Genomic DNA, 12,689 nt, shown 5'->3' on the forward strand with positions numbered 1-12,689 from the left:
AACGGCCTTCAAGATACATGACAATGCTGAGCAGAAACTGATAGCCAAGTTCCACACAAATGAGGACCGACTAACTGTCTTGGCTTGAGGCAATTCACACCTCTTCAACCTGTGATTATCCCTCTCTCCGCTCGCATTGTCCATACCTGTAAAGGTCCATATTATGCAGTAGCAACACGAATGGTATTCGCCACTAATCAGAAGTTACCCTCAAGCCAAAAGGAGAAATGGATAATGTGGTATTTGAATTTCAGTGTCAGTGTGATGCTAGCTATGTTAGCCGAAATGTCTAAAGACTGGTGGATCATATCAAATAGCTCTTCGCAGTGAGCAGGTTACTCACCCTCCTCGTGCTTACAAAACTCAAAGCACTGGTGGCACGGTAGCACAGGGGTTAACACCACTGCTTCATAGCTCCGGGGACCTGAGTTCGATTCCCGGCTCGGGTCACTGTCTGTGTGGAGTTTGCACATTCTCCTCGTGTCTGCTTGGGTTTCCTCCGGGTGCTCTGATTTCCTCCCACTGTCCAAAGATATGCGGGTAAGGTTGATTAGCTATGCTAAAAAAAATTGCCCCTTAGTGTCCTGGAATGCGTAGGTTAGAAGAATTAGTGGGTAAAATATGTAGGGATACATAGGGCCTGGGTGGGATTGTGGACGGTGCAGACCCGATGGGCTGAATGGCCTCTTTCTGTGCTGTAGGGTTTCTATGAGCTATGATTTCTATGCAGCGGGCTGGGAGACTGGTGCATCAGCCGATTTGTGGGATTCCCGTGAGTGTTCATGTCATCCTTGCGTCTCCCAGCACCAGATGTTCAGCACGGTCTGTTCTGCGTTGGAGATCGGTGGGGAGGTGAGGTATTTAGCATACTATTTAAATGCTATTAGTGGGCCCAGGACGGACTACCCTGCACCCGCTAGCATCTCCCACCCCACCAGAGTGTTTCACTCCAGCAGGGATTACACAAGCTCCCCACTTTCGGGGACCCTGCTGGAGTGAAGGGGGGCAGTCAGGGCCCATCAGGGTGTTGGGGGGTAGGTGGGATGGTGTCCCCTATGCATGGGCACCCTGGCAATGCCAGCCTGTACTCCCAGCACTGCCCAAGGGGCAAAGCGATAGCTATTCATTGGTTCCTTCCTCAGGGCAATGCCTTGACCAGAGTCAAAGAATATACGAACTAGGAACAGGAGGAAGCTGTTCAGCCCCTCGGGCCTGCTCTCCCTCCAATACGATCGCGGTTGATCTCATCTCGATCTCATCTCAGCCTTCCTGCCCGTTCCCCATCACCCTTCATCCCGCTGTTAATTAAAGATCTGTCTAACCCCTCCTTAAATTTGTTTAGTGTTTTAGTGTCCACTGCATTCCAGGGTAGAGAATTCCACAGATTCACAACCCCTTGGGTAAAGTAATTCCTCGTCATCTCTTAGCCTAAAACTATGGCCTCTTGTTCTAGAATGTCCAACAAGGGGAATCATCCATTCTACACCTAGCCTGTCAATCTCCTTGAGTCAAGCTGCCTGCTTTAAATGTTCAAGCAATGCTTGGCAGTTAACTGCCAGTCACCATTAACTGATGCATTCTCCAGGGTAACAGCTCTACCTATCTGGATTCATTTACCAACCAATCAGCACTCTCTTCCCATAAAGTTGTTGTTTCCCCTGACATCAGTATTCTTGTTATTGTCCTGGTGAGTGCAAGATGAAAAACTTTGACAAAGTAACTCTCTTCAGCAGGAATAACATTTGATGTGACAGCTTGTCAAAGGCCTTCTGGAAATCTATGTACACCACATCTACAGGTTCTCCTTTATCCACACTGAAAGCTACTTCCTCCAGGAAGTGTTTTTTTTCACAGGATGTGTGCATCGCTGGCTGGTCCAGGATTTATTAACAGTACCAGAGGGATCTGTGTCAGGACCTCAGCTATTCACAATATATCTTCATGCCTTCAATGAGGGAACTAAACGTGTTTGCAGATGGCAGTGGGAGGGTGAGCTGTGAGGAGGATGCAGAGATGCTTCAGCGTGATTTGGACAGACTGAGTGTGTGGACATCTGTATGGTAGATGCAGTATAATGTGGATAAAGGTGAGGTTAGCCATTTTTGTAGCAAAAACGGGAAGAAAGATTATTATCTGAGTGGCTATAGATTGAGAGAGGCGAATGTGAAATGAGACCTGGGTGCCCTCATACATCAGTCGCTGAAGGTATGCATGCAGGTACAGCAGGCAGTAAAGAAGGCAAGTGGTATGATGGCCTTTTTAGTGATCGGATTTGAGTACAGGAGCTGGGATGTCTTGATGCAATTCTGCAGGGTCTATCAGGAATATTGTGGGCAGATTTGGCCTCCTGATCTGAGGAAGGATGTTCTTGCTTCTGCGGAACTGCAGCAAAAGTCTATCAGACTGATTCCTGGGATGGTGGGACTGATGTATGAGAAGAGATTGATTCAGTTAGAATTATATTAGCTGGAGCTTGGGAGAGTGAGAGCAGATCTCGTGGGAACGTTACCCTGGGCCTCTGGATTACCAAGCCAGAGAAAATGCAACATTTTTAATTCATTTTAATGGGATATGGTGTCACTAGCTGGGGGGTCTGGAGTCACATGTAGGCCAAACCAGGCAAAGACGGCAGATTTCCTTCCCTAAAGGACATTAGTGAACAAGATGGGTTTTTCCGACAATCGACAGTGGTTTCATGATCATTTAGTAGGCTTTGGGATTTGAACCTGGGCCCCCAGAGCATTTTCCTGGGTCTCTGGTGGCACAGTGGTTAGCACTGCTGCCTCACAGCACCAGAGATCCAGATGCAAATCCGGCCTCGGGTCTGTGTGTGTGGATTTGCACTTTCTCCTCTGTCTGCTTGGGATTCCTCTGGGTGCTCTGGTTTCCTTTCAATCTCCAAAGATGTGTGGGTTAGGTTGATAGGCCATGCTAAATTGCCCCTAAGTGTCAGGGGGACTAGGAGGGTAAATACATGGGTTTACGGGGATAAGGCCTGGTTGGGATGGTTATCGGTGCAGACTCGATGGGCTGAATGGCTTCCTTCTGCACTGTAGGGATTCTATGATTGTCTGCATTGCTAGTCCGGTGATAATCCCACTACATCACTGCCTCCCCTTCTTCATGACTGCGTTCTTGGACTGGTGTAGCAGCTCTCTGCATGAGAGAGACTCACTGAATCTGAGAATGCAGAAGAAGGCCATTTGACCCATCGAGTCTGTTCCGACCACAGTCCCACCCAAGCCCTATTCCCGTAACCCTCATTTACCTGGCTAATCCCCCTGACACTAAAGAGCAATTTACCATGGCCAATCTACCTAACCTGCGCATTTTTGGACTGTGGGAGGAAACTGGAGAACCCGGACGAAACCCACACAGACACGGGGAGAATGTGCAAACTCCACACAGACTGTGACCCGAGCCGGGAATCGAACCTGTGTCCCTGGCGCTGTGAGGCAGCTGTGCTAACCACTGTGCCACCGTGTCTGCTCATGAGGCAGCATTACTCACCAGGCGATCTTCGAGGGGAGCTAAGTTTTAACCACCATTGGTATGGGACCTTTTGCCACATACTGGCCCGTGCTGAGTAATGACATTCCTCTCTCAAGGACATTAGCGAACCATTTACACTTTGACTACAGCTCCCTGGCCCACGTACTGATCCCAGTTTTATATTCTTGGACGCAAGAGAATGAATTAAAATTCCTAAGCCTATCCTGGGAAGGATTAAGCAACCGTTCTCTGGATGAGAAATCCTGGCCTCTGGATTAGGAGTCCGGTAATATACTCGCAACAATGTGCGGCATGCAGAAAATGTGAGCACCAGCGAGAACTAGAATGACAGTCAATTAATATTTCTGCTCCAAGGGTCACTGTTCAATGGAAGAAATGTTTCAAATTATATATTTTCTCTGAAGGTTGTGACCAGTTTGAGTTTAGTTGGTTTGGCAGTGAGATCACTGACGGCAGTCTTTCAACAGGAAAAAATGAAGCCTTGTTTCGTACTTGGTAATTATAATTACCGTACACTCCACGCAAATTGTGCTTCCACCTCATTTCAAATTATTTTTCAATTTGTGTACACTGGAAAGCTTCCAGAAGTTTCTTTACTTCTTTCTGTGCCAATCAGACAGTGTTCGAATAGAGGCCAGGCCAGACCAATCGATTGCAGAATGAGGATGGTGTCTTAAAGTTTATTTCTTAGTGTCACGAGTAGGCTTACATTAACACTGCAATGAAGTTACTGTGAAAATCCCCCAGTTGCCACACTCCGGCGCCTGTTCGGGTGCACTGAGGGGGAATTTAGCACGGCCAATGTGCCTAACCAGCACGTCTTTCAGACTGTGGGAGGAAGCCCATGCAGACATGAGGAGAATGTGCAAACCCCCACAGTCAACTGTTGGGCCTATCACTGAGTCCAGCTTTCCCGCATTTATAGAATAGGGTCATAGAATCCCTACAGTACAGAAGGAGGCCATTCAGCCCATCGAGCCTGCACTGACAACAGTCCCATCCTATCCCCACAACCCCACCTATTTAGCCTACTAATCCCCCCCCAAAACTAGGGGGCAGTTTATCATGGCCAACCAACCTAATCCACACATCTTTAGAATATGGGAGGAAACTGGAGCATCCGGAGGAAACCCGCACACAGACATAAGAGATAGAAGTAGGCCATCTAGCCTGCCCCGCCATTCAATAAGATCATGGCTGATCTGAAGCGGATCAGTTCCACTTTCCTGCTTTCTCCCCAGACACAGGGAGAGCGTGCAAACTCCACACAGACAATGACCCAAGCTGGGAATCGAACCCGGCTCCCTGGCACTGTGAGTGAGGCAGCAGTGCTAACCCACTGTGCCACCGTGCCGTCCCACTGCTTTTTAACGTGTTGTAAGGTCTCTGGCTTCTGCTCCCTTTCCCAGGCAGTTCGATTCCCACCAGCTTCCGGGTGAAAAGCTTGTTCCTGAAATCCCCTCTAAATCTGCCGCTTTCCCGTTTAATATCGTTGCAAGTGTTTCTCTGGTCCTCAATGTGCTCTCCTTCTGATGAAGAGTGCCGTGCAGATGTTCTCGCTGTAAACATGTGGCACAATCAGATTATGTTTGCCAGTTTGATGATAGAGCTGGCTCGGGAGCCTCAGGCAGTGACATGATGAAAAGTGACAAGGAGCTAATGTACGATTGCACCGTGACCCCGCTCTGGAACCGAAGCAGCTTTCATTCCACTGCAGCTGGAGGTGATAGGATTTTCCTGCAAATTAAACCTTGCTCCCAGGGTTCGGATTCATTCCCCACTGTTTAGTTTATCGGGAGGCTGTGATGAAACATTGAAATTGGAGAGTTGTACCATGGTTTCGACAATATAAGGTGCTGGGGAACTGCTACTTCAAAAGTAAAACCGCATTTATCCTAAACTAAATTAACAAGTTAAGGGGGCAAACTAAAAAGACAGCCCCTTAAATGAATACACCGTCAAACCCTCTGACAGTGCAGTACAGTGGCACAGTGGTTAGCACTGCTGCCTCACAGTGCCAGAGACCCGGGTTCGAATCCAGCCTCAGGTCACTGCCTGTGTGGAGTTTGCACATTCTCCCCATGTCTGTGTGGGTTTTCTCCAGATGCTCTGGTTTCAACTCCGGTTTAGAACGGAGTTGAGGAGGAACTTCTTCACTCAAAGGGTGGTGAATCTCTGGAATTCTCTGCCCGTTGAAGTGGTGGAGGCTGCCTCGCTAAATATTTTTAAGACGCGGGTTGATGGGTTTTTGATAAGAGAGGGGATTAAGGGTTATGGGGAGAGGGCGGGAATGTGGAACTGAGCCACGACAGATCAGCCATGATCTTATTGAATGGTGGGGCAGGCTCGAAGGGCTAGATGGCCTACTCCTGCTCCTATTTCTTATGTTCTTATGTTCTATGTTCCTCGCACACTCCAAAGATATGTGGATTAGGTTGGTTGGCCATGCTCAATTGCCCCTTAGTGTCAGGTGGACTGGCTAGGATAAATACACAGGGTTAGGATCTGGGTGGAATTGTCCAGTGCAATTGCGATGGGGCAATTTATCATGGCCAATCCACCTAACCTACACATCTTTTGAATATGGGAGGAAACCAGAGCACCCGGAGGGAACCCTTACAGACCCCACTCACAGTGATCCAGTGTCACAACTGAACCCAGGTCTCTGGCACTGTGAGGCAGTAGTATGCACCACTGTGCTGTCCTGTGTTTGCTTGTGATTGGTGTTTATTCTTACGATTGCCAAATGAAGGAAAGGGAGATAAACACCCAGCGTGTGTAATGTTTCGTGTCCCCACCTCCGTACACACCCCAGAATGAGGCCGGGGGTGGGGGTGGATGGTTTCCAGACCTGTTGGTCTCATTCCTCTATTCTTAGATTTCCTCTATTACACCCTTAAGTTCCCCACTGACTGGTGTTGGACAGGTTAAGATGGCACAGTGGTTAACAGTGCTGCCTCAAGCACCAGGGAGCCAGGTTCGATTCCCAACTTGGGTCACTATCTGTGCAGAGTCTGTACATTCTCCACGTGTCTGTGTGGGTTTCCCCTGGGTGCTCTGGTTTCCTCCCACTCTCCAAAGATATGCGGGTTAGGTGGTTGGCCATGCTAAGTTGCCCCTTAAATGTCAGAGAGACGAGCAGGGTAAATATGTGGGGTTACAGGGATAGATCCTGGGTGGGGTTGTAGTTGGTGCAGACTCGATGGGCCGAATGGTCTCCTACTGCACTGTAGGGATTGTACAGTTCGCTCGTCCCAAAACCGTAAAATCCCGCCCAGCGCACCTTCCCATTGTCCAACCCTGACTCGCTCCGATTCCCAGGGCGGGCGGGGATGGTAAAATTCCAGCCGGAAACTCTTAGAGGAGAGAGAGGCTGAGAGGTTGTGGGGGGAGGGAATTTCGGAGTCCAGGACCCAGGCAGCCGGAGGCATGGAAATGAGGGGATCTGGAAGAGACCAGGATTGAGGGAGCGCTGGGATCTATGATCGCAGTCAGGCTGGTGGAAGTCACAGAGGAGAGCACGTGGATGGATAGGGAAACAGGAATGAGACTTTTCAAATGGCAGCATCATTTAATGAGGGAAAAATACACATTAATTCCACCCTGCAGCGTGAATGGAGCTTATCATTGTCACATGTGAAAAGTATTGTTTCTTGCGCACTATACAGACAAAGCATACTGCTTGTAGAGAAGGAAAGGAGAGAGTGCAGAATTTTTTTATTCATTTGCAGGACATGGGTGTCGCTGGCTGGGCCAGCGTTTATTGCCCATCCCTAGTTGCCCTTGGAAGGCAGTTGAGAGTCAACCACATTGCTGTGGCTCTGGAGTCACATGTAGGCCAGACCAGGGTAAGATTTCCTTCCCTAAAGAGCATCAGTACACCAGATGGATTTTTCCGACAATTGACAATAACTTCATGGTCATCAGTAGATGCATAATTCCAGGTTTTTTTAATTGAATTCAAATTCCACCATCTGCCCTGGTGGAATTCGAACCCAGATCCCCAGAACTGAGTTTCTGGGTTAATAGTCTAGCAACAGTACCACTTGGCCACTGCCTTCCCCCAGTGTTCCAAACATAGCTAGGGTGAAGAGAAAGACCAACTTGGTGTGAGGTAGGTCCATTCAAAAGTCTGACAGCAGCAGGGAAGAAGCTGTTCTTGAGTCGGTCGGTACGGGACCTCAGAATTTTGTATCTCGGCCTCTGATTCAGCAATGCCCAGGATGAGTTTGGTTCAAGGCCCTGGGTATAATGCACCACTGATTTGATCAATAGTAACCGCACATCACACCCTGAGGGTAGCAGCAGAATTAACACATTGAGGCCCAGAGACCATGCGAGCACCTCGTTAACCAAATGGCAACACTTGCTAACACATTTTGCATCTAATTATTCTGATAGCTTTCTGTATATTAACAATCGTCGATACCTTGATGGAAAAACACTTGCTTTCACTGTGGCTGTTAATTAAAGTAATGTAGGGGAGCTGTCCTGTCTGGCTGGTTGGGTTTAATTTATTTACACATTAGTGTGCATGATGCATGAGATAGTCACAGACCGTAAGCAAGCACCTTGTTTCTTCACCTTATTACTGACTGCAAGATGAAAGGTTCAAATTGCATGAGGTCGAGGAGTCAGTCGCATATTTGAAACAATTTTACAAAGCAGCTGGGCAGAATTTTAATTAGCATCTGGGATTGTTCCATGAAAGTTTGATTTGGTGATATCCCCTGTTACATTTCACTAGCATTCCACCGGGACTTGATGGTTTGAGTTATAAGGAGAGGCTGGACAGACTGGAACTTTTCTCTTTGGAGTGTAGGAGGCTGAGGGGTGATCTTATAGAGGTCTATAAAATAATGAGGGGCACAGATCGGCTAGAAAGTCCATATCCTTTCCCAAATTTAGGGGAATCTAAAACTAAAGGGCATTGGTTTAAGGTGAGAGATACAAAAGGGTCCAGAGGGGCAGTTTTTTCACACAGAGAGTGGTGAGTGTCTGGAACGAGCTGCCAGAGGTAGTAGTAGAGGCGGGTACAATTTTGTCTTTTACAAAGCGTTTAGGCAGTTACATGGGTACGATGGGATATGGGTCAAATGTGTGGGCAATTGGGACAGGCTTAGTGGTTAACTAAAAGGGCGAAAGAGCCTGTTCCCATGCTGTAAACCTCTATGACTCTTTGATTGTAACCAACAAGCTGTAGTCACTGTTGTTCTGTGTCTAGAGTGGCAGCCAATTTACACTCAGCAAGCTCCCAGCAATTACTAAGTGGATTACCTGTTTTTAGATGATGTTGCTTTCTGGGCAGGAACTCTGATTACGTCACAGACAGTGTGGGGAGGGACTGGGACCTCAAACTGAGATCTCCCTGATGCAAATCCCGCTATTGGCCACTCGCAAGATTTTTAGCTGCCATCCCAGGATTTGTGCCCACCATCTATGGGGCCACGAGTCACCAACCTGGGCAATTTTCCACCTCCACAAGGGTGGCCCACCTGTTGAAACCACTTTTAAATTTAAAAATGTAAGATGTTGGAGTCATTGGGCCTGGAAATGGAAACGTCCTCTCTCCCTTTGACCTGACCTGCTGACCCCCCCATCCCTCAGGCCTGGAGGTCTTCCTATTGGTCAAGAACCCGCCCACTGTCCTTGATTGGATGCTGAGCCTGTTCCCTGGTCTGTAATTGGACAATTCAGTGGAAATCACATCCAGGTGAACTGAGTGCAGGGTTGTGACCCCCAAATGACCCTAACCACATAGTCCCACCTACAGGACAAACCATAAGACATAGGAGCAGAATTAGGCCACTAGGCTCATCGAGTCTGCTCCGCTATTCCATCATGGCTGATATTTTTCTCATCCCCATTCTCCTGCCTTTTCCCCATAACCCCTGACCCCCTTATTAATCATGAACCTATCTATCTCTATCTTAAAGACACTCAGTGACCCGGCCTCCACAGCCTTCTGCGGCAACGAGTTCCACAGATTCCCCACTCTCTGGCTGAAGAAATTCCTCCTCATCTCTGTTTTAAAGGATCGTCCCTTTATCCTGAGGTTGCGCCCTCTGGTTCTAGTTTTTCCTACTAGTGGAAACATCCTCTCCACGTCCACTCTATCCAGGGCCTCGCAGTATCCTGTAAGTTTCAATAAAAGCCCCCCCTCATCCTCCTAAACTCCCACGAGTACAGACCCAGAGTCCTCAACTGTTCCTCAGACGACAAGCTCTTCATTCCAGAGATCGTTCTTGTGAACCTCCTCTGGACCCTTTCCAAGGCCAACCCAACCTGCTGCCCAAAGTTCACATTTCGGCTCAATTACTTTTCATCAGAATTGTAAGATGTTCGAGATGTACACCTTACAGAACAACGTTATTTATTAGTGTCACAAGCAGCCTTATATTAACACAGCAATTAAGCTATTGTGAAAATCCCCTAGTTGCCACCCTCCGGCGCCTGTTCGGGTACACTGAGGGAGATTTTAATATGGCAATGCACCCTAACCAGCGTGTCTTTCAGACTGGGGAAGGAAAGTGGAGCACCCAGAGGAAACCCACGCAGACACGAGCAGAATGTGTAAAGACAGTGACCCAAGCTGGAGTTGAGCTCAGGTCCCTGGCACTGTGAAGCAGCAGCCACTGTGCCACTGTGTTGCCCATAAGGGGATAGGGGAGCAGGGAGAGAGTGGAACAATTGGGTCTGTGATAGGGTGGAAGGCAGGAGAGAGTAAATGACCAACAGGATGATGGTGAGAGGCAAAAGTGATTGGTAAAAAAAGATGTTATTCATTATTTGATTTATTATGGTCACATGTATTAAATTACAGTGAAAAGTATTGTTTCCTGTGTGCTATACAGAGACAAAGCATACTGTTCATAGAGAAGGAAAGGAGAGAGTGCAGAATGTCGTGTTACAGTCACAGCTAGGGTGTAGTGAAAGATCAACTTAATGTGAGGTAGGTCCATTGAAAACTCTGACAGCAGCAGGGGAGAAGCTGTTCTTGAGTCAGTTGGTACGTGACCTCAGACTTTTGTACCTTTTTCCCGAAGGAAGAAGGTGGAAGAGAGAATGACCGGGGTGCGTGGGGTCCTTAATTATGCTGGCTGCTTTGCTGAGGCAGCAGGAAGTGTAGACAGAGTCAATGGATGGGAGGCTGGTTTGAGTGATGGATTGGGCTACATTCGCGACCCTTTGTAGTTTCTTGCGGTCTTGGGCAGAGCAGGGTGCAGTGGAGGTGTAAGGAGGAAAATCAAAATAGCCAACAGTGAGGGAAGGGAAATCTGACAAAGCATTTTCTATGTGATAGAGAAAAACAAGGAGATCATAGGGAGTGTCACGCATCCTCTGTTCATGCACATAAGAACATAAGAAATAGGAGCAGGAGTAGGCTATCCAGCCCTTCGAGCCTGCCCCGCCATTCAATAAGATCATGGCTGATCTGAAGTGGATCAGTTCCACTTTCCCGCTTTCTCCCCATAACCCTTAATCCCCTTGCCTACCAAAAACCTATCTACCCGTGTCTTAAATATATTTAGCGAGGCAGCCTCCACCACTTCAACGGGCAGAGAATTCCAGAGATTCACCACCCTTTGAGTGAAGAAGTTCCTCCTCAACTCCGTTCTAAACTGTGCCCCCCCTTATCTTGAGGCTGTGCCCTCTAGTCCTGCTATCCTTTCTGAGCGGGAAGAATCTCTCTACCTCTACCCTATCCATCCCCTTCATTATCTTATACGTCTCTATAAGATCCCCCCTCATCCTTCTAAACTCCAACGAGTACAGACCCAGTCTATTTAGTCTCTCTTCATAGTCCAACCCCCTCATCTCCGGCATCAGCCTAGTGAACCTCCTCTGCACTCCCTCCAAGGCCAAAATATCCTTGCGCAAGTGCAGCGACCAAAACTGCACACAGTACTCCAGCTATTGTAAATAATTATGTCTGTCTTTGTACGTGGATCACTGGTACCAATTAAATGGAATATGTGTAGGGAGATATAATCTTTTACAAAACTGTTATCAAATAATTAAAGTTACTGAAACTTATTAGCCAGGGAATGCCTTTAATTAAATTTCTTGCTACTTCATTCTGAAACTGACCGTTGCTGCGAGCTCGATGCTGGTGTAATACCCCCCAGCTATCTGAAATTGACTTATTCTGCTTGAAGGGCACAGGCTGAAGGTTAACGTTACTACACCATAACGAGAAATCAATAGTGATACAACATCAATCGACTCCAGGGCAGTCTGCCTTACCCTTTCCCAACACACTGAACCAGATGGAGGAACTATACAAACATGTGGGACTGATAGAGGACTCCCTGACTCCACTTCTAAAGATGCCGTGAGATCACTCAGCCTCAGGCTGTATCCATCCTGGGGCCCAAACACAAGTCTGAATTAACGTGCATCTCCAGCATGAGGTGAAAACATCAAAGAAAATGTATTTTTCTTCCATTAAATCTTCCACCGGATGGTTTTCCTCTGGAAGTGAGGAGACTGAGGGGTAATCTAATACAGGTCTTTAAAACCACGACAGGTTTGGATAGAGTGGATAAGGAGAGAATGTTTCCTCTTGTGAGGCTGGGTGTTACTAGAAGCCATTGATAAAAGATATGTCACCAAGGAATCTAGGAGGGAATTCAGACGAAATGTCTTTACTCAGACTTTGGGAGAACGTGGAACTCAGTCACAGTGCAAGTAGGAGAACCATGCAGACGCTTGCAAGTAAAATCTAGATAAAGACATGTTGGCCGCACAGTGGCATGGTGGTTAGCACTGCTGCCTCACAGCACCAGGGATCTAGGTCTGATTCCACCCTTGTGTCACTGTCTGCGTGGGTTTCCTCCGGGTGCTCTGGTTTCCTCCCACACTCCAAAGACGTGCAAGTTAGGTGCATTGGCCTTGCTACATTTCCCCTTAGTGCCGCGGGGGAATTAGCTAGGGTGAGTACATGGGGAAGAGGGCCTGGGTGGGATTGTGGTCAATGCAGAGTCAATGGGCCAAATGGCCTCCTTCTGCACTGTAGGGATGTTATGAGTGTGAGATCTAAAGAGCAGTGATATCTCTGTCTGACAAGGTCTGTGTGTGCTGCTGGGAATCCATCCCAACTCAGTATAAAATGGTGAGTCAAGGTCAAGTTGAACATCGGTTCCCCAGACTAATTTTATATTTACCTTCTTCGA

The sequence above is a fragment of the Carcharhinus amblyrhynchos genome, chromosome 20 (assembly GCF_965287045.1).
Source record: "Carcharhinus amblyrhynchos chromosome 20, sCarAmb.v2.hapA, whole genome shotgun sequence".
Lineage (NCBI taxonomy): Eukaryota > Metazoa > Chordata > Chondrichthyes > Carcharhiniformes > Carcharhinidae > Carcharhinus > Carcharhinus amblyrhynchos.